This window comes from Pavona decussata, unplaced genomic scaffold, assembly GCF_977016875.1.
Source record: "Pavona decussata unplaced genomic scaffold, jaPavDecu1.1 SCAFFOLD_190, whole genome shotgun sequence".
Taxonomy (NCBI): Eukaryota; Metazoa; Cnidaria; class Anthozoa; order Scleractinia; family Agariciidae; genus Pavona; species Pavona decussata.
This window is the reverse complement of record NW_028145599.1, coordinates 915,960-939,066: the sequence shown is the minus strand read 5'-3', so window position 1 is coordinate 939,066 and position 23,107 is coordinate 915,960. Positions and strand designations below refer to the sequence as shown.

Genomic DNA, 23,107 nt, shown 5'->3' with positions numbered 1-23,107 from the left:
CGATCTGGTACATTGATTTACCTATCAAAACTATTATTACCGCCAAAAGTATCATTTTATCTTAGCTTTTACCGAAAATGTAGTTTGGGTAAATGAAACAGCAAACTGTGAGAGCGCGTTAAAAACAAGAGACTCACGCTAATTGATTGGCATTTTGACCCGCCATGTTGCGAGTATTATCACGGTTAATTTACATAAAAAAGTTCAACTCTGTTTTAAATGTATGTAAAAAGTCTTTTAGAGACATGCAAAGATTAATGATATAAACCGACGTTTCGGTGTCTTCATGACGCCATTGTCAAGGAGAAGTAAAAAATTACAGAGTCTGCGGCAAGGTGTAACAATAAATTAGCATAGAGTGTTTAAGGCTAATTAAGTAAATACTTTTGCGCGAATAGAGTAGTTTTGCACGTTCAGAGTGGGTTTTAGATCTCTGATGAAAAGCATTTTGTTAACCAAACAATCGAACTTATTTCTACACTTTTTCAGAATGCTAAAACGCCTCAGTAGGTCTTTCGGGACTTCGCCATGTTGTTCGTGGTAGTGTTTATACACTGAAGATGCTTTTTGTTTATGTCCATCCACATGTGTGTGTTAGTGTCCGCGCGTATAGCCTACATAACCCGCATCACACAGGTCACATGGAAAATGATAAACGACGCATTGTTGGTTGACGATCAGTGGCTTCGTTTTGCGTACTTTTAGATCTTGCTCAACTTTGCGGCTAACGAATACTGGCTGGACAGTTGTCTGCACCTTTATGCTATGATCCTTAAGTTCTTGTTTAACATAATTTGCCGATTCCTGGTCTTTAAACGGTATGACTACACGAACAACGGCTCTTGGTTCTTTCGGCGTCTGTGGGGGCTGCTGGTCAACTATTCTTGAGTGTAGGAAGGTGTTAATGGTCGAATTTATCAAGCGTTTAGGGTATTTAAGGTGTGCGAAAACGTTCTTTAGGCGATCACCCTCTTCAGAGAAATAGGCCCAGGAGGAAGATAATCGGTGTGCGCGATCAAGCATTGTTGTCAGTAAGCTCCGTTTGTAGCGATTGTCTACATGGCTTTGATAGTGTAATAATAGACCTGTGTTTGTTCGTTTCACATAAATCTCGGTTTCAATCCGCGGTGCATGGTTGAGTAGCTCAGTGCCAAGGAAAGGTAGCTTGCCGTTCTTTTCCACCTCCATTGTGAATTTGACTGAAGTGTGGGCACTGTTGAGGGTATGCAGGAAAGTAGTTGCTGTTGCTAAATCAGGCATTACAGTGAGCGTATCATCGAAATATCGACGGTAAAAGGATGGAAGTTTTCCTTGCCGCTCAAGGGTATCTTCGATGGATGACATGAAGACGTTGGCTAATAAGGGCCCGACAGGGGACCCCTAGCAACGCCATCTGTCTGTTCGTAAAGAGCCCCGTCGAACTGAAAAAGTTGGCCTTTGGTGGCTACGCTTAGGAGATCGAGAAGATCCGTTCTGGTAAAGTCAAGATTGTGCGTTGTATTGAACCAATTGTTTGTAAAGGCTCTGTTGTCCAGGATCTCTATTGTTTCGTCCAAAGGCACATTTGTGAATAACGAGGAGACATCATACGAAACCAAGATTTCCCCATTGTTGATCTTCAACTAGTTATTTTCATTTGTGAAATCAAAAGTATCAGTAACTGTATACTGATTAAGCAACAAGGGCTTCAATTTCTCGTCGAGCCATTTTGCAAGGGGATAATTGTATGTGTCGGTCGCTGATAATATAGGCCTCATAGCCAATTTTTCTTTGTGGGTTATTGGCAACCCATATAAATGTGCCAATCTGGAACCTGTAGGGCTCACGGAGTCTGCGATGGTCTTCGGCAGGATTCTACGAACAATGGAATCTAGGGTCTTCTCCTTTTGTAGTAGAGGGTGATAATATTTGGGTGGTCTGCCCCTGGTCTTGGGTTTCTCCAGAAGAACGGCACAGAACTTGCTTGTATCATTGATTGAGGCTTCAGATAGTAATCGTAAGTATTCGGTTTTGTCCAAGACCACAACACCAGACCCTTTGTCGGGTTTCGTGATAACGATGTCGTCGCGTCGTTTTAACTCATCGATAGCTCTCAGCAGTGTCTTTGAAGGTTTCGGACTCTTGCGCTCAATGTAATGGAGCGCAATGGAACGGAATGTTGCCGCAGATATTTCTTTTAAATTATCACTATTGAGGTGGGGTTCAAGGCTCCAATAAGCTTTTTCAAAGCTTGCTTTCATATCTATGGGAGAGACACGTTGAGGAATAGCAAATTTCAATCTGCGGCAAAGAACCAGTTTCTGGAAAAAGGAGGGGTTGTAGGATGACAGGTTTAAAATATGTTCGTCAACGTCCATTTCGATGTTGAGCAACCGTGCGATCTTCTTTGTGTGAGTGTTCATAACTTCCTGATGGTGCTACTTCCTAAGGCTTACCATTGTGCGTAGAACACAAGTGTAGCGAAGCAAGCTACAGCTCTGGCGAATCTCATTATAGATAGAATTGATCTCGCGTTTTAGATATGCACTCTGTTTGATCTTTCCATTTCGTTCCTCAGAGATGACATTCCTTGTAAAGGTTTCCGAAGACTGCTTCCATTTAGAGCGCCTTGCTTTGTCGACCTTGGCGAACATTGGAGTTAGGTCGAAGCTCTGACAGAGCAATATATTATATTATATCCGAGCGATATATTATATCCAACATGAAAGTCAATACCAGTGCGAAACAACCATTTTTGTTACCAATTGTAAGTGTAGCGGTTTCATTTTGATTTGTTTACACAATTCCACAACCACATATCAGGTTATATAAACTGACAAACATTTCTCGAAAACTTGTGTAATACATGGGTTTCCCTATCGAAGCTATTATTCCAACTAAAAGTATCATTTGTCTTAGCTTTTATCGAGAAACTAGCCTGGATAAATGAAATGACAAATTCTGCGAGCGCCTGCAGTCTTCAAACCAAAGTGCTCAAGCTAGTTAGTTTTGACCTTCCACGGTGCAAGCACTTCCCACTATCGCAAAAGGGTATCCAAAAACTGTTAGATGGTGCATTAAATGATGTGCGATGTCAGTTTTCGTCTGTAAATCAATATCAAGATAAAATGACCATTTTTGTAGTTTTATGTAATGTTCATTTTAAATTGCGAAGCCTAGGAATGCACGCAACATAATATCAGTTGATGAATAATGTTTGACAAACAACTTGTGAAAAACTTATGAAAAATACAGGAAACTCAATATCTTGAAGTACTTCTCACCTAAGTCGAGGTTATCTGTGAGATAATTGCAACATTTTAGCAGATTTAGTTGATGTGTAAACGGAACATTCATTCAAATTCAACACTGTTGCCTAGTTACATTATAACAGCGAGGCACAGACTTCCCACGTATTTGTTACGTACTATGCCCGATGTTATACTGCTGCCTTTCCCTCATACAGTCGAACTTCCCCTTGCAATCACCCCTCGTAAGCGACCACCTCTCTTGAGCCAAAATTCCAAATTATTCCCAGTCAAATCACTATAGTTGGAACCTCTCGTAAGTGACCACCTCTTGTAGGCAACCGCGACCATTTTAAGAAAAATTTTTTTACCACCCCTAAGTGACCACTTGTCACATATGCGACAAAAGTCCTCATATCTATCCCCTGTCAGAAGTTGGACAATTTACCTCTGTAACATCGTAACATTATCACATGTACATTCTTGGGTAGTTCAGGGGACACGAATGTCACAATTGTAGGTGTCCTGAAATAGACTTGTCCCATTTGCCGTGTTGGGTAACTTATCGCAGGCGAACCATCACCTTGGATACTGAAATTATACTGGCATTATAATTTTCTGAAAGTTGAAAAACGTTATTTGTGGCTACTAAACCTCTGGAATCACCTTATGCTAATGAGTTGAAAATTTAGACCACCTATCGTAAGAAACCACCTACGCTTGACATTTTGGTTGCTTACGGGAGGTTTGACTCTACTAATATCAATTATCAAGAGAAAAGGATTCTCAAGTAACTTGGACCCCACAGTTATACGTCTGAAGGATGGCAAACAACAATTACTCCTGTAGCGCACGTGACACAATTACCTACATCGGGCTGACTTTGACATTATGCTTTGTAACTGTCTCTCTAAGCATCCTTTTTATTTTATTTTTTTCTGAAACATTGAAAACGATAAAATGGTGACGGACCAGGACAGGGCAATACCGCATTCTCTGCTTAAGTGCGAACACCATAAACTCAAAGCAGCAGAGTTCTTTTTGTTAGATTGCCATCTAACCCCAAACAGATCACAGTGCCTCGAACAAATAGTCAGTTCAAGATGAGTTTTGTCGATATCAAACACTCCAGACCTGTAAGATAATACAATAATAAATCTACCGCACTGAACGTTCCAGGCTAAAATTGGAAAATAGGGCGAATTAATGACTCATATCAACTTTGCAAGCAAGTGATAATCTCTAGCCTTTTAGAGAAGAACTTTGTTGTATAGTGAATTTTGGTGGAGTGGCAGATTTGCTTCTGCATGAAAACTGGAAATGTTTCATCCATCAGTCAGCTGTTCCATAACACTACGATCCATAGCCTAATCATGAGGATGCCCAGCCAGACTTTGGGTACCAGGTACCCGGAGGCTGTCTTCGAATCTTAGTACAGATATCTTTAATTACCCTCCCCCCATCCTCCTCCTCCTTGAAGGTTTTATTAAACAAATCGGTTAAAATTTAAGCGACATATTCTTCCAGAGACGTGAAATGCAGATTGAAACTAGGAAAAAAAAAAAGAAACAAAAAATGAAACAAAATAGAACAACGGCAGAAAAGTCAGCTTTAGTGTGCATATTCAGGGAGGGTCTCCTCACCATTACCCACCACCCTCCTTAACCCAGCGCTACCCCAAACTTTTCAGGTCACGCATAATAGATCCTCTACTGGCGTGCAATCGTCCGTGTCAGACCTGGTTAAGGAGTGACATCTGGAAAGTACTGACAGATACACTTAACAAGGCATTTCAATCATGGGAAAGTTTAATAAAACCCTTTCCCATCAACAAGAAAATTCGGTCAAGATGGCCATGATAGCCAGGCAGGCTCCAGCTAGAGTTCTCGCTAGGAAATGTCTTCCTGTAAATGCGAAAAAGCCCTGCCGCAACCCAGAAAATCTCATCAGTGCTGGATTGCCAACAGGAGACCATAATGCCTTAAAGAGTAAAACTGGTTTACTTGCTCACACTCATACCTCTTGTCTTAAGAGGTCCGCTATATATATTTTAAGTGTAGGAGCAGAGAAGTTGTCTGTACATCTGGCCAGGCAACTACAAAATATATATGAACATTGTTTCTTACCTACTCGAGCGAGTATGAGTTTCACTTCACAAAGTTAAAAGACTATCGGAACTGCATCCACAAACGCCTCCAACAAGTTTGGCATATCGACACGAAGCCATCTGTAGTAATTTATTGCAATACACCAGGAGCCATAAATACATTAATCCAGTAAGAGGCGCGACTCGACAGCTAGACAGTTTAAATTTTGATATTTCAGCGTGTTTCACTAAGCAACTGACCGTGAGCACTAGGGCAATACCAGGATGCAGGATTGCGTAATTCTATTAGTAATGAACAGTAAGATTGGTACAAGTGATGACCATGACTGGTACAATACCTAGCCTGTGCGACTGGCCTTGTCAGCATAACATGAGTAACACTTCGCAGTGACCGATCGTCTTAAAAAAATGCGTTTATTTAACATTCTTAGTTTAAAAAGAAAACTAAAGGGCAGAAAGACTCAAGCATAAAATAATTTGCTTAACGGCTAGGTGGTATTGGGTATCCTTTGTTCAAAAGGTAATCTGAACGACAAGTAACAGTTTAGTTACCGCATGACCGTCGTTGACGTGCCCAATTTACTGCAGCTATTAACGCTTTTACATGTGTATTTATAGACACCGATGTGATCGGCCAATGACTGACGCTCTCACATCACATATGATGACATACGATTGTTGTAGCTGGTTAATGGGCATCCTGCATGTGTGAATTAATGTACAATGCATTCTGTCCCCAGGATTTTCCTTGTTGTCTAATTCCGACTTTGCCTATAACATGTCTGAATTAACTCTAGCTAAGTTTCATAGGCCTTATTAATCAACATGCCGCCAGGAAGGAAATCGCGCCGGATGGATCGGCAGATGATACTGTCAACGTACAATTTTTTCCTGACCCAGTCGAAATTCCACCTCAAGCGGCCGTTGAGGCATCTGCATCTGGCGTGGGATCGAAGAGCCTTTCCAATGCAATGGTTTCATCTATTGTAGCTGCGGTGAAAACAGCGATACAGTCGACCATTGCGGACCAGAATTCTTCCAGTTCCCTCAATCTGGTCGCTGACGCAGTGCAACACGACGTGACATCTATTACCCATACTCCAATGGGGGCCGTTGAGTCGTCAGGTAGTGAGATATTACCCAGTGCGCCTTTTTTTTCTAGTATAGGTGTGCTTTTAGGTAGCTGCTTATGTGCACTCGTAAAGAATAAGATCTGGGCTGAGGAATTCGTCAACTTTGGCTCTCTTCTAGATACATCCCTAATCTGGATAAGTTTGCATTATCTATCACTGCTCCCACCCCCGGAATTGGGTCCAAAACCCCAAATTTTACATTTGAACTGGTAAGCAATGCAAAGAAATTGACGTCTATTCACGAGTGGGTATCGGCTCTCCACTCATTTGTCGCAGCATACAGCGAAAAATTCCCCAGAGAGACGCCAACTTGATGCAATTTTGCAAAACAGTGCACGACATCGTCACAGATGGGGGGGACTGGCACTATTACGATGAACAGTTCCAGTATCTGCATCAAGGCAACCCACAAAAGTACCCTTGGGGAGTAGTACATTGGGAGTTATGGCGTCACGCGGCCACTTTTCGTGCCAAATCCAGATATTTTGAAACTGACAAGCCCAACCTGCAGTTCAGGGGAAAACAATCAATGGTCAGAGGGGTGTGTTTCACGTTCAACGCCAGACGTCCCTGTGCGGGCTGCAGATATGACCATAAATGTTAAATGCCATTATGTCTTGTCACTCTGCCTCAAACATTCCCAACTAGCCGAGGATAGAGCTATCGCAACTCCATCACATAATAAACAGCTTGCCAGTAACGCCGGTAAAAGTATCCACACTTAGCTCTCTTTTACAACAATATGACCCTCATCTAAAGCAATTTTTGATTGATGATTTTTCGTTTGGATTTCGCGTCGGGTTTGTTAGTACTAGCCGCTTACATCTTCCTTCAAATTTGCGCAGTGCAGAGGACCAACGGGAAATTTTAGCTGCTTAACTTGAGAAAGAATGGCGTGCTGGGAAAATTGTAGGTCCATTTTCTCATCCAGCTTTACATAATTTTATTTCCTCACCTTTAGGCGTAGTTCCGAGGAAAACCCCAGGTGAATTTCGTATTATACATCATTTGTCATACCCAGATGGCTTGTCTGTGAATGATTTTATTCCGGACCAATTTTCGTCGGTTCACTATGCTTCAATACGTCATGCTATCACACCCATTAAGTCGTTAGGTAGGGGTTGCTACATGGCCAAGACCGATATAAAATCAGCTTTCCGTATCTTTTTTGATTCACCCTGACGATAACCATTTACTGGGTATGACATGGAATAATTCGTACTTTTTTGACCGGTGTTTGCCCATGGGCTGTTCTTTGTCTTGCGCTATATTTGAAGCCTTTAGCACAGCGCTCGAGTGGCTTCCTAAACATTATCTCTGTGCTTCTGGTGTTTTGCATATTCTAGATGATTTCTTGTTTATTGCTATATCTCAAGGGACAAGTGCCTCCGATTTACACAACTTTTTGAGCCTATGTGATCGTTTAGGGGTACCTATAGCACATGAAAAACAGAAGGTCCTTCAACCACTTAACTTGCTGGGATAACACTCGACACGATTAATATGGAAGCGCGTCTGCTGGACGATAAGCTTCAAAAAATGCAATGCTCGGTTATTGGACATCCACAAACGCTGTAAAACTACCCTGAAAGAATTTCAATCTTTGATTGGCTTATTGAATTTTACTTGTGCAGTTGTTCTACCAGGTCAGGCCTTTCTTCGGAGGCTTGTTGATCTCACCAAGGGTGTGTCACAAGAATCAATAATATTGTTATATTAAGGTGGCTCCACAGGATTTTTGACAGTTAAACAAAGTGAAGCACTTGCATTCTATTATTGTTTCTGCTTCTATCCCCCAACCTGTAGAGAGCTTTCACGAGCTTTTAATTTCACTGTAGTTAAAGAGCAAAAATTAAAATTTACCAAGAGTAAAAAAGTCTTGACTGCATGTTAAACTGTCCAAAGTGGGGTTTTAATGACTTTTACAAAAAATTGGGAAAAAAAAAAATTTTTGCCATTTACTAACTTGACACAAGAATAAATAATATTTCCTAAAAAACGGAAATATCCGATGATTTTGAAACCCCCAGATATAATGGTTTTGCAACTCAGAAAAATCATGGTGTGTACGTCTACGTCTTGGACAAGAATATCCTAAGCACCCTCCCACGTACACGCCCTTCAGTTGTTATCACTTATAAAAAGAGCAGAAGGCTCTTCAGCTACTCTATTTGCCTCTGCCACTGCCAACACAACCCTCTTATTACGTTAGGCACAAGATTTCTTCACTTTTTATAAAAAGAGTGAGTACCCATATTATGTTCCAATCCTTCCGTCTCACTCCCATGCTGACCAAAAGGAAGACACTTCAAGTGCAAGTGTACCCTACAACACTCCTGATTTCTGGTCAACAGTGACCATTCTTAGAGAAAAAATGAATCAAAATAAGCCCAAACGTGCAGGGCCATGCATATCAAAATTAGGACAAAACAGAAGATTTGACCAGGATGTGTCCTATCTGATAAAAAGACACTAGAAAAACCATACAAGAAACGTAAGTCTCATCCAAGTTTTGTTATTGTCTTTTCTGCTCGTTGTTTTTTTTTTTTTAGGCGTTCTTTGTTCTATGAAAGTAACACATCTCTGGGGAGGTAGCATGTGTATTTTCCGTTCCTCTCCTTTTACAGAACGTCTACAAGGTTCAGCAAATTGCTAGACTGAGTCTGGGCTGTTTTGCTCTTGTCACAAAAATACCTGCTGATCCAGCGAGATACACCAAATCTCAAAGGATTACCAGCTACTCCTTTCATTTCTTGTTACCTTCGCTATCCAATAGCGAAAAAGAAGACATTCTTAAGGAGGTGCTTTCTGGCGCTAAAACAATTGAGGATCTCAACAAACAGAAGAGAGGGAGTGTTGTCAAGGCTTTACTTTTCAACCTAAATTGATTTGTTGATTTGATAATCTCGTAATCTTAACTGAGAAAAATGTTTTCTTGAAATAGAATTTAATTATCACTGAAGTGCCATAATCTTCTAATTGTGTGAACTACCCCTGACAGCCTTTTTCACGACAGACAGGTTTACACTGGAGCTTTTACTACATATCGTTAGCATGTTTTGTTTATTTCTTAAGTATCATGTAGCCTGCGAGGCGGTTGTAGGCCAGGAGGCAGAGGGAAAGGGAATGCGAGAAAAGGTGAGAAAAAAGTGGGAGAGGCAGTTCAAGTTTTTGGGGAATTGTTTATTCCAGCAAGGGCTGGTAATTCAGTCGAAGAAAACACTCACTTTTTCGTTAATTAGCTGCAAGATGCTATGCAGTTTTCGCGGGTTTCTACAAAACAGTGCATACAGTTTATATTATTATTATTATTATTATTATTAACCGGACGAACACCCACGGAGCTTCAAGATTAAAAGTAACCTTAATTTACCATAAATAATAAGAGCAAAGGAATCTCCTGTCGACCTGACATCTGGATGCTTGCTAAGTGCATGTTTTTCCAAACCAAATTTGTGGACAGTGGAAACCCTTCTGGCCTCCAAAGTTTGAAATAACGATTGCTCAGGGTATTGGGGCGACTTTAAAAGCTTTGAACATAAAATTTTCATGATCGTGATTTGCTTTAATATGCATTTATTAATGACTTTGCCAGATTTACTGGGAGGGTCTAGTGGGGAAAGCTTGCAAAGGAACTTGGGCTCCTATGCTTACTGAAGGTGAACATACCCCACTAACCGTTGATAAAGGGCAGAGTTCAAACATCGGCCATTTTATGTCGTCAATAGATTTGAAATAGCGGCTGGGGTTTTTTAACCATACCCCCCCCCCCCCCCAGTAAATCCGTTGTAAGAACCCATTATATAAAGTAAAGCTATCATTGAATACTATTAGCAGAAAAATTGTGAAAAATATCAATATTTCATTTAAAAGGATGATGCCCCTGCCAGAAAAAGTGATAAAGAGAAAGACGCCAGAGCTGTTCCAACAGATCAAGATGTTGTAGATTTGGTTGGTAATTTAGTCATTTTTTGCCATTATTTTTTTCTACTTCAAATTAGCATTAATAGCAGTGATTCACTTTTCCTGAGAAGAATAAATGATATGTTTTTTAAAAAATTATTTTCTGTCAAAATAAAAACGTGTGTCAGTCAGTGTCCTTCGTCTTTTTGTTTGAAGCAAATGGAAATTGAAAGACTACAGCAAGAATTGGCAGAGGAGCCAAAGAGCTGTGAAACACTGCGAAGAAATCTCCACACAGAGATTGAGACTAATGAAGGACTACAGACATCTCTTCAGATGGTAAGTAAACAAGTTGTGAATATCTTTCCAAAAGAGAACACATTTATTAGCTAACAACCTTTGGATTAGGTAGGACTAAGTAGTTGTTAATACCAAAGTCCCATGAAGTGGCAAAACATGGAGAAACTCGATTTGCTACATGCCCTGCCTGTAACAACGCAGAACGCACGCGGAACTAATGGCATGATAGATAGCCCATGAAGTATGTGGCGCATACATAATCGTCCAAAATCCAACAAATGCAAGTGAAATAATTGTTTTACTTGAGACAACCAAGAAATGTTCTGCTTGAAGCTGATCTCATTTTGCAACTATCAAAAGACGATATCTTGTCTGCTTGTTTTCTAGCAAAGTATTTTGAGAACTAAACCTTAGCCTCTAAGCCATTCAGATCGGCATCCAATGATGAACTGATATCACTCGTTTCCTAAGCAATGTAACAAGGACGAGGTGGTAAAATGTATAATTAACTGTCATTGCTGTTAATGTTTGATCAAGGCCTTCCAGGATAAACAAAAGTTAGAAGAAGAAATATCGGGGATAGTTGATAGAAAGGAAGAGCAATGGAAATATTATGAAAAGGTAAACATGTCAAAGTGCGTGTACTTCTTAACAATGACCCTGGAGCTGAAAATTTCACTGTCCGTAATTTACTGCTGGTTCTTCAATTGTAGAACATAGACATGCTTTGAGAGAAAATAACCCAAATAGAAGGACCAATGCTAATGGCAACCTTGGGAGTTGAAAGTGTGAGTCAAAACTTTTGTTTCTCACGTAGGTTTGCGTAAAAATGGGATTTCTGTTTTGCGGTTGGTTCAAGAGATGCACTACATCAAATTAACAGATCACTCAAGGGATTTTTTTATCTAAAAGTGGCCAAACGCCGGTCGCAGTCAATCTGTCAGCGGTTGACCCCAATCAGGCTCCAAAACAAAAACAAATGGCGGATACAAGTGGTCTGTTTTTGATTTCTGTTCAAGACGCTCTTGTGATTGTGGAAGCCAAGCTTGAAAGAAAGGGAGTTCAAATAAATAGCATTAGAGATGCACTAGACGACTTAAGAAGTTTATTGAGGCCTTTATCCACTCAGCATTTTGTTAAACGCCTTGGGTATAAACACCTTGTTGGGGATTTCTACCCCATGTTGCAAAGGCAGGCCAAGGGTTTGATGAAGCAGTTTTTTGCAGTGGATGTCTCCCAGATGTTCTGTCAAACATCCAAGGCAGGTGATGGTGGAAGATAAGCTGCCAAAAGAAGTGTTCAATGTACTCACAGCCATTGTATCGCAGACAAATTTTGGGGTCATTAAAGCCAGAACGCCCAAGAATTGTGTCTATGCTTTCAAATCAAAAAGCCGGGTAAGCAAGGTATTTTGTGACGTCACTGATGAGTCCCTCGATAATGCAAGTTTTTTGAAACGAAAGGTCAAGAGAAATAAGCGAGTGGAGGCAATCATTAATCAGGACCATCAACTTGGAATGAAATATTCGTACAACAAAGAAATTGTGACCATAGACTTTTATTATGGATACTGGAATGAACATGGGTGGCCACAACATGCGTAAAATTAACACTAATAACAGCCATGCAATTTACAGAAACCCATTATGTAAATGATTCAGCAAGATTGACACACCCCAAGGTTTTATGTTTTTCAATTTTCATAAATATTATTTGTCCTTGCATGACTGGATCAATGGCAAGAGAAGAACAGTCTTGATTTAGTTTGAGGAGTTGTTTATGGCAGCAAGTCTATAAGTTTGCCTCGTCTTTCCTTTTTTTTGTTGTAGCAATATGAATCCAATCAAGCTGCAGTGAAGAGGAATTTGCAAGCACTGCAAATTCTACAACAAGGTAGCTTTAATAAGTTGTAATTATTACAGCTTTCTGCAAATACGTGTAGAGTTTAGTACGTGACAATCTTACTTTTCTTGAGATTAATATTTAAACCCCACAAAGTATGTATTGCAATAACAGTCAAAGAACATTTATCTCGAACTAAGCCTTGGAGATCTGTGGCTATCAACTTAAGACTAACCGCACTTTTTATCAAGAAAATGATACTGGTGTACATACCCCACTAGCCGTTGATAAAGGGCAGAGTTCAAACATTGGCCATTTTATGTCCTCAATACATTTCAAATAGTGGCTTGGGTTTTTTAAAATGCCTTGAGCAGGTGTGAGGATATTCTTACCTCTCTAAAAATTCCATCACCCAAAAACTGGGAGACACGTATGACAAATTTGTCATCCAACTGGGACAGCACACGAAAGCTGTTGCTGGAGGCAGTCCTCAGTTGTGAAAGCCTTCCCTCACCTGAACAGTGTCAAGCACGTTTGTCAGGAAAGGTCCGTATCAGATGCCATAACTGCCTCTAAGAAGTTCTTTTGACCCTCTTGTGACAACAAAATACATTCATTATTGCCTTTTCACAACCAAGATGGGTATGTCAATGGTTTCTTTGAAGCTATCCCACCAACTATGACAGTAGATGAAAATGGAGACAAGAAAAATATAGGTAAGCACTTCCTAACACCACTAGCAACCACCCAAATACAAGAAGCAACCATGGAAAAATGTTAAGTTTGAGGTGGTCCCTTGTTAGAGATCAGATCACAGGTGGTATAATATTATACTCCAGTCATTAACCTGTGGTACAGTACATGGTTTTTCCAGCAGCCTACACACAAATGTACCCAGCCGAGTAACCCAAACATTGATGCAGTACCATTTTAGTGGCAATACTAAGTCTCAACATGCCAGTATGATCACCAAAGCGCACACAGTTTCCCTTATTATTTACCTACACTGTAAGGTAGGGTGTGAGCAACTGCCATGAGCCTCTTTCAAATTATCTAAGTAGCACCAGTCATAAGTTAGTATTGCCTTTCAATTTGTGGCTTATGGAGGTTAGTAGCCGAAAAAAAATTTCAAACCTCTTGTCCAAAAAGTAGATACGGTTGCTTATGGGGGTGGTCGCTTTAAAGAGAGGCTCTAACAACATTGATGTTCTCTCTGGTTTTAATGGGGTTTTTTTTATTTTTCTTTGGTAAATTGAATTTACACGGAGCCATTGAAATGTGTTTTCATTGATTGGTCACTGTTGTTGTTATTCATCCATTCTAAGCAAACTTTGATGTTATACTAAATACTTTTTATGCTGAAGACTAATGTTTCTATTATTTCATTCTTTTTTAAAGTGAAGCAATTTCCAGACATTGTGTTGCCAGCTTGTTGCCCAGCCTGTAAAGAACCTGGTGTTTCATGCCAACTTCCAGCTTCTGGAACAATAATTGTTGTAAATGAGAAAGGTACAAGAACAACCATCAGTCTGTCATGTGTTTAATCCCTTTTTCTTTGTTTAAGTTAAACAGTACATTGAAAATTGTGTTTCCTTTTCTTAAAGTTATGTTTATGTAAATTTAATTCATTTTATTTACATTCTGTCTCCTATTAAGTTTTAAAACATTTGAAAATACTCTGTTTTTGGATACCATGATGTTAGTGTTAGTTGGCTTTAGAATAACCACACCCTGTACACACAAGTTTACTGGGAATACAGGGTCAGCAGCCGTGGTATTTGTTGTATGCTGCAGAAGTGTTTTTTTGTCTTATGCACTGTTATCTTTATCACCTGTCATTGTTCTTGATTTTTTAGGACGATTTGATTTAAACAAGTTTACTGTCCAGTGCAGTGCGTGCAAAACATGATGTGGTACATCCAGGATATTGGCCAGGGAGTCCCACAGATACAAGTTATGTCTTTGACCAGCAGTTATTTTATCTGTGGGATTCCTTGCAAAAGAGAATGCCAGGGACCTCTGAAACCTCCTTTGTAAGAGCTCTTGAAGATGTTTCAGTTCTGAAGGGAAGAGTAAGTTTTCAACATGTAAAGATAAATTTAATATTTTTTTTGTAATGTCACATTGAAGTAAAATAAAAAGATTGATATTAACTCTTAAGGATAATCTGTAAAAGAGTACTGTTATAATACCCCACACCAAGGCAGGTTTAAAAAAGTAATGGTAAGGCTATCCCTTTAAACAACTAATTTGATTGTCAATCCACATTCCAAAATCATAAAAAGGAATCAACCAATACCGAATTAACAATAATTGATTATTACTTAAGGGTACTTTTTGGGTTCGATAGGGTGAAAAAGTGAACAAACATTTTTTTCGACCAAATAGAATTTGGGGATTTCATCTAACATTTACTGAAAAAAAAATTGAAAAATATTAAATAAAGCGCGAGATATTTAGGAAAACGTATTTCCATATAAAAGTAAACAAATAGAACAGGTGTCATAATCTTCTTAGTGCGAGACGCCCCAGATGAATTTTCGCGGCAAAACGCTTCATCCGGGAGCTCTTATTTCAGAAATAAGCATATTTTGTTTACATCTCGCCTGCACAAAATTTCTCACTTCGAATTTTATATTCTTCGTGCTTCCCACATGGAAAAGTCATAACAAAACGAAAAGAGCCTGTGGATATAATCCCGGAAGAAGGTGGGGCCTAAGAAAAAGGGAAAGATAGGTTTCTGCGAAGATCGAAAACGTGATCTTGCAGAGAGCAACAAAGGCTCTTGGTTCGACCAAGAAACTCTAATCAACGTTAAGGGTTCTGTCGAAGGTGATCAGGAAGAACTGGAGCAGCGGCCTTCAAATTTATCCTCTGTTATTGGATCAAGTACACAGAGGTCGATTGCCGTGCAAAAGTCCTGCAGGGTAACTTTGCAAGCGTCCTGTGAAAATATCAAATATCATATTCTGCATCCTCTGGGCCGATTTCTTTCTTCTGCAGCGAAATAAAACCAAATAACGTTTTACTGCGCGTTTGTAATGAAACATAAATCAGCAAGAATTAGACCGATGAAATTGAACTCACCAGAAGCGCATGAGCCCATGTGTAATAATGGAGATGGCGCGTTCTGCGTGGCCCTTTCTCTCGCTTTTTGCTCCGCTCCACGCTATGTTAAAGATTTCTTACGAAGAAATCACTATCGTACCTAAATAACAGTAAAAATGCGATTTTCTTTCATTATACATTTCCTTTGATACGAAATGAATAATCGCCTTAGCTTGAAGCGTAAATTACATAACACGCAATCAAAACGCACAACCCACCCAATAGATTTCATCTCTGATATCAGTGCACTCCTCAAACTCTCCGCTGACGCGCTTTCGGTTTCGTTTGCCTTGGTTTTTCCAAGTTTTCCTGGTTGATTTTTACGTTTGCCTTTCGCCACTTTCCCCATCTCGCTCGATCACATCAGCGGAGTCTAAAACGTGTCTGCAACGCGATACTTTTTCCGCAAAATTCTGTGCTATTGTTGTTGACGCCATGGGGTCCTGTTGCTCGATTGGCTCGCCATGTAATGAGGTGTCATAATCTCCTGTGGAGGCTTGTTTTTCTTGCAAACCTTTATCGAGCGAAAACGCGCACTTGAATTTTGGCAGAGTATGTCGACTTTGAACGAATTAACAGGGTATGTAGTTTTGACGGATTGTCGTGAAATTTGGCCAGAAGATTCGAGGAATACTGACAAACAAAGAGGTGTCAGGGAATTTTGATTTTCAAAATATTTTTTCCGTGGTGACTGTTTACGCAACACGCCTCAAATATTTTTTGCTACTCAAACTTTAAACGTGGATATCTAAATAACCAATCAGAATTTTGAAAAAGCCTGACACCTTTTTGTTGATTGATGCCTTGTGAATAACACTGTGCAGTGATTTCCTTTTTCGCACAGCGTTCGATAACCGATTAATTCAATGGAACGACCATCGGTCAATTCGAGGTTCTACTGGCTCCTGGCACTTAAAAAAGGAAAAGATCGCTAAATTATATTTTTTATAGGAAACTACATTTATTAAGCTTTATAATCATATATAGTTTGTTAGAGGTTTATTAAAACTTGCGCGCGTACGAATTTTTTTCCAAAGGACACCAGCGAACCCAGGAAGTATCCTTAAATTGTACCAAAACTCTGTTTTTATGTTCAATTGTATTGTTCTTATTCTGATTTAAATTTGCATAGTATTCAGTTGCAGTGAGTACAAAATTAATGTTTGTTGTTTCTTTTGTTTGTTGTACTGCACCATGTTGATAAAACAATGTCCCATTGTGTTCACAGGCACCAACTATTAACTATTCGACTTTTAGTCGTGCCTTTAAAGAGTGGAAGTTCTGCCAGCATGAGTTAGACTGTCTTCAAGGACTGAACTGGATGCATTGTCCTTCTTGCTCCATTTCTCAGCATTCTTGTCAAGTGGATGGCAATATGAAACTTACTCGTTTTAAGTCATCAGGAAGGTCAGTATAAAGATTTATTGAACAGGAAGTAGTGGAAGTGGACACCTGCATGCATAGAAATGTTTACTTTTACTCTGAGTCTATGGTTTCTTCTAAACATCACATTTTGCCTTAAATTTCTTGAGGTGCTTTTTATGTTGTAGCATTAATTTAATGTGAATACACTTTCAACTATAATAGTTGTTGGCTGAGCATATTGTAATTTTGTCTTACATTGTAGCAAGGATTTGATACGTTCTTTTTAACTCATTCATTGCGGAGCTTGCGAAGCAATGGATGAGTTTTTGCAGAGATGGGCAAAACGGCGTTAGCAAAATCTGCGTAGACGGATGTGACGTCGTTAGCGAAAATAGCGGAAGTGACGTAAAACTTTGATTTGAGCAACCGCTGACCAATAAGTCAACTTGCCACGAATAGCAAACAAAACAAGCCTAATTAAAGATTGCAAAACACCGTGAGGGAATTTATATTTTTAAGGTGGGTATTCAGTAAATAAAATTAGTCCAAGACATTCTTTTTACTCTGAAAATGAGCCCGCGTACGTACCGTCCCCTCCAGGGGCTGTTTTTGTCCATTGGGTCTCATCGCCTCGTGTTCCGTGTCAGAGAAGGAAGCCATTTTTGGTAGGAATATTTGACTCTCTTTCACACGTCATTTCGGTAAGTAAATTCTCTCTGTTGACGATTATTTCATTTGCTTTAAAACTTACAACACATACATAAAAAGTGAAGCGACCTACAATCTGGCTAAATCTGTTTTTACAGCGCAAATTTCGATCAGGTTCCACGGTCGCGCGTACATGTGTTATACAGATTGCCGTACAAGGCCCTGCGATACAATTGCCGTACAGAGGCTGAGCTGGCCCAGTAACCGAGATCTCAGTTTTTGCAGCCCACATCACGGTAACCAGGATGAAAATTTTCCCATATGAACACTCCAGCCCAGTGACAATGATGAAAGTTTTTAAACAAAATAGCTTCGCTCTCAAAACATAGCGGCCAACGAAGTGGCATAGTTTTGATCTTGGAAGTATTTCCACTTTACAAGTATGTGAATTAGCTTTATTAGTAAAGTTCCAAGGGTAGAGAAAGCTTTGAAAGTTGCAAACAATACAAATTTATGTTCCACAATTTTGATTGTCTTTCTTGAATTCATCCCGGTAAACCGGGCTTAAAATTCCCATATGAACACACCCCAGAATTCGTCCTGGTTACCGAGCTAATGTCAAGAGGCCCTTAGAATGTTACTATACTTGCAAAGTTTCCCTATCAAAGCACATGTCACAAAACTAAATACAAGCAAGATATGTGCAACACTTCTACCCATAAAGAAGATAAAATTTGCCACAGAAAAATTAACACTTCCTTGATTGTTGTTAAGAAATGCTGTGTTCTTGTTACTTACAATTAAATAACAACCTCAATCTTGTAGTTGTAGGAACTGTATAGAGGTTGCATTTCCTTTTGTCGATTTCCACTATCTGTTGCAGATTACTGCTAGCATTTAGTTTCAGTTCTATGTAAGATTTGATCAGGTATATCTGAAAGTATGTATAATTGCATATTTTCCTATTTAATCACTGCATCTGAGTGTTAACTATGTTAATAAATAAAGTTAAAGAGCAACTTTCAAACATTTTATAGATTAAGCTTGTTAACATTAAGTATTGTTCAATTTGAGGAAAATAAAGTTAGATGTTGTGTTAGGATGTAGCATTCTACTTGCTTGAACAGGTTTTGCAGTGAATACTCTGTTTTGTGTCTCCTTCCTCAAACTCCCATTCATGGGACAAAAATAGCAAAACATTTTCTATCTCGTAAAACCCCAATATCAATTAATCAACCCAACAACAAACTTTTTTGTAATTACAGCTAGAGACCTTAATGTTAATCTCGATTTTGGTTGCATGGGATAAGGAGTGTAGCTTCAACATCTCCAACAACTGATCACATTTTCACCACAATTTTGGTTATATGGATGAATGAGTTAGCTCTTAGGAGCCTTTGATTTTCAATACTTTTCCGTTCACAGTCAGCAAAGGCCATCCTACTACGGAGATCTCTTCATTGCCAATAAGGACAATGTTGAAAGTCACTTGAAGACGGTCTATGCAAAACAGTCCAAATCTAAGGTTTATTGGGAACACTTTGTGTATCCCATTATTACATATTCCTAGTTGTTTACCCAGGAAATGTTTCTCTTGTACAGTACAACGTTGGGGTAGCTTATTTTCTTCAGGTTTTACTTATCATACATGTATATATTGAAGTTTTGGGTATTTTTGAAGAATATATCCCCTTTTTTGCTTTGAAATCACTTGCTTGTATGTTTAATTGAGAGGATGTCCATATTCACAAACTCAGACACTTTAATAATAACTCATATTTTGCTATGAAGTTTCTTTTTAAAACGAATTTAAGTTTCAGCAACAAATAAATGACCTCAGGCAATGTGACAACTGATACCTGTGTTCTGAGAATGTCTTCTGAAGCTTACTCAAATTGCATGTTGCCTTCAACAAGGTTTCTTTTGTTTTTGTAGGATGGTGATAATAGATGTGGCAATTCACACTGGAGGGCTGCAAACACTAAAGTAGGAAAGTCAGCCAAACTTGATGAGACTGGACTTGAAATAGCAGGTCAAAATATACTTTAAACAAAATATTACACCCATGCTTTAAAGTTTATCACATACTGTAGCTGTTTTTAGTAGATAGACTTCCTCTGAGTGAAAACTCTTGTTATAGGTTGCAGGCATGGTCTGGCTCAGTGGGCTGTGAATATGTTCCAGGGGGAATTGTTTGGTTATGCAAACTATATACATCTAAAAAAAATGATACCTGCTGGTGTCAATTTTTTTGGGAGGATACAGTTTGTAAATATTGGAAATGGGCAAGAAAGACTGGTGGTCTAGATAGAAGTGACATGAAACCTGCCTTGTCAGTAATGCATGCTAAGGCACACAACTGGACTTGTCAGGTAATAATCAATACTTGTAATCTCACAAAGTCTTCAACAGTACTTGAAAATGAACTACAAGTTACATGTACATTCTTGGCAGCTTTTACCTGGAGAAATTGCTATGAATTGCAATGAAGCTCCTAATATACAGGTCATATGGGGAGGCCGTTGGCAGGAGGGAAGTGCCTGTTCCGCAGGTGAGGAAGTGGAGCAAATCAACTCTCACATGTCACGGTGCGGCAAACACAACAAAGTAAATGCTTCCTGAGAGTAAGTGGTAATCTTAAATGATAATGCACTCATGAAGACCCATCCTTTTTTGTTTGTAATTATGATGGCCATTTTCGTTGGAATAATTTGTTGTAACAATATTATTATTGACAATTCATGTATAACCTTGTTATAATTTAATGTACTTACTTGGAATATGTTGAATGTTTATGCAAACTGTTTTTCAAAAATTTCCAGACGGAAAAGAGCTCATTACTGAGCATGCCCTCTGATGGAACAGGACGAAAATTATAAGCATGGTACAGAGTCTTACTCAACAATACACTCGCGTAAGCTTTTAAATTTTCTGATTATTTGTGGAAAGTCAGCTCATTCCCTCAGGGTTAACACTGCATAAAATTTCAATAATTTCCATCATAAAAACACAAGATTCCATGTCTGTTGAGTGAGGTCTTCCTAAGAGGCACTTCAAAATTCAGACAGGCTTATATTTGGAGCTAAAAACTGTCTTTCTTTCTTTTAGATTTCTTGAACAAGACATTCCCAAAATGTATGCATATCCTGAGGTTAATCGGATAGTAGGACAAGTGGCCATAGAATCAAGACCTGGAAGACACTCCACTGCTGACTCTGTTGTCATCTCCCTACTTGAACGTTCCTGATAGTCCTTTACTTACCAAAACTCTAAATTCATTAGAGGAAATGTTTTTATTTCAAAACTTACGCAAAGTTCACTATTTTTCTTTACAATGTTTTTACTACTATTTCATTTAGTTCAGGTTGCTTTAGCCCCTTTTACAACAGGATTTAAACCACCATGTAAATATGAATTTTCTTGTCCACATAAAGTTGTAAGAGGTTTCAAACAATCAAACAATTTTATTCTAAATTCAGAAGAGGAAATTTTTTTATCTCAAAACTTAGGCAAAGTTCAGTATTTTTTTAATTATAATGTTTTTAATACTGTTTAATTCAGTTCAGGTTCCTATTACCCCTTTTACACAACAACTAATTTTCTTGTCCACATAATTTTAGTTGTAAGAGGTTTCAAACAATAAAACAATTTTAAATTAATCATTTGTAAAATCCTAAGTCCTCTTTTCCACCTGACTACTTTTCAGCTACAGAAAGTAATTTAGACTGACTAGAAATATGACTAATTCTTAAAGCAATGTATGTTATCTAATTCAAATACGCTTCAAAAGAGCAGAATTGAAGAGGTGGTGAATGTATGCATGACAATCTTGCATACATGAAATCTTTGCATGCATGCCAGTCAGTTTAACCAGAACTTGCATGCATGTCATCTTTTTCATGCATGCTGCCATGCAATCATGCATGCATGCATGCAAAAGTGCTAATTTGCATACATGATTCGTGCATGATTCATCCATGCATAAATCATGTATGAATGATGCATGCTCAGTTTAAAAGGGTAAACACAAAACAGCCGACAAATATGGCACTGCAGTTGTCTGGGTGTACGTTGATTTATACAAATTGATAGACATATACCTAAGAACTGTACGAAGCCAGTTCACTGCAATTGCCCCACAGGTTGAGCAACTATTTGTTTCAAGTAATGGAGTGTCACTGACGCCTTTGCAGGTATCAACATCTCTGTGGAGAACATTCCAGAGAGAAGGCATTGAGACAGGAGGAAGAATATGCGCAACTACAATAAGGAAGTCTCTTGCAACAGGAATGCACTTCCCCATGGCCCTCCGGATGAAAAAGATCATCTTGCTGCCCTAGCACAGCACAAAACCCAACCACAAGCCAAGTATTACTGTGTTCATGATAAGGTTAGAGAGGATGATCTAGGTCGTAGAGCAGTCAGCAAACTTGTTTCCCTGAAAACTGCCAGCATTCAAGAGGGTCAAGCGGCAAAGGGAGACAAAACAACACCTAAACCTTAGACAGCAAGGGAAACGGAAAAGCTGAAACAACTCTGCAAAGAAGACCTCGAGACAGGAGCTATTGAGGGGTATAAAGTAAAGGAAAAGTTGTCAACAACAAACTTTCCACAAGATCGTTCCGTGAAGGCAATGGCCTTAAAGCTCCGGAGGATAGGAGACCAACACGTGGAAGATAATGATTCTCCACCTCAAGAAGAGACATTTGCATCAGCACCAACAACTGACCCATCCATAGCTCATACTTCGGGATCTGTATCTGCTGATTCATCAAGGTTATGGAGAAAGTTCATGGAGGAACAGGCGCGTGATCTCCTTGCCCTAACAAAAGATCTGATAGATAACAAGAAGCTGTTTTCAGCTTATACTCGCGCCATATTTGACTGCGTGGTACGTAAGCTTACAACCTTTTGGCAGTGATAACCTCCAGCATCGTTACTTCCCCAAAATCGATAGATACAGAGATATAGTGACGCAATAAGTAGCCACCAGATAGAATTGAATTTTTTGTAGTCAGAATGAAATACAGGGAAAAACGACATTTGCCATGCACAAGAAACAATAAAAATTGACACATAAACAGATTAAGTTTCTTCGCGTCTGTTCACGTGACCCTGGGTCAAATGAGTAAAAATATTAAGACTTTAGCATTCATAGAGAGAAGTATCTTGGAAATTCTTAATGACTACTTTAAATCATAAATTTGCATCCTGCTGGTCTGATATAAGATGGAGAGACAATGTGAGCTCTCCATAATATTAATCTCATTCATGTGTGTTGATGTCCATAAATTGTTGAGTTTCTATAGACGCACATTTATTACAGAGGGTGGGGGAGCGTAATTACTGTAGCTGTCATCCATTTATAGTAAGGGTTGCTTGAGTGAAGTTGTCATCCCTTAGTAAGAGGAGACGGGCTTCTGGAATCGGTGAGAAAGGGGTGAGAGGGTATCGAAATTATGCCCCAAAACTGG

General features: G+C 39.1%; 1 long non-coding RNA gene and 3 pseudogenes across 1 annotated transcript; 2 read left to right on the top strand and 2 right to left on the bottom strand.

Moving 5' to 3' along the window:
- Positions 1-299: 299 nt before the first annotated feature.
- LOC146462233 (uncharacterized) lies at positions 300-3,736 on the bottom strand (annotated as a pseudogene).
- Positions 3,737-11,601: 7,865 nt separating this feature from the next.
- On the top strand, positions 11,602-12,873 carry LOC146462232 (uncharacterized; annotated as a pseudogene).
- A 234-nt stretch (positions 12,874-13,107) lies between these two features.
- Positions 13,108-22,137, top strand: LOC146462230 (uncharacterized; annotated as a pseudogene).
- Positions 15,377-16,076, bottom strand: LOC146462231 (uncharacterized). The gene is made up of 3 exons (XR_014857164.1): positions 15,839-16,076; positions 15,600-15,720; positions 15,377-15,509 (listed from the first exon to the last, which is right to left on the bottom strand). It is a non-coding gene; the product is annotated as an uncharacterized LOC146462231 (long non-coding RNA).
- Positions 22,138-23,107: the final 970 nt, after the last annotated feature.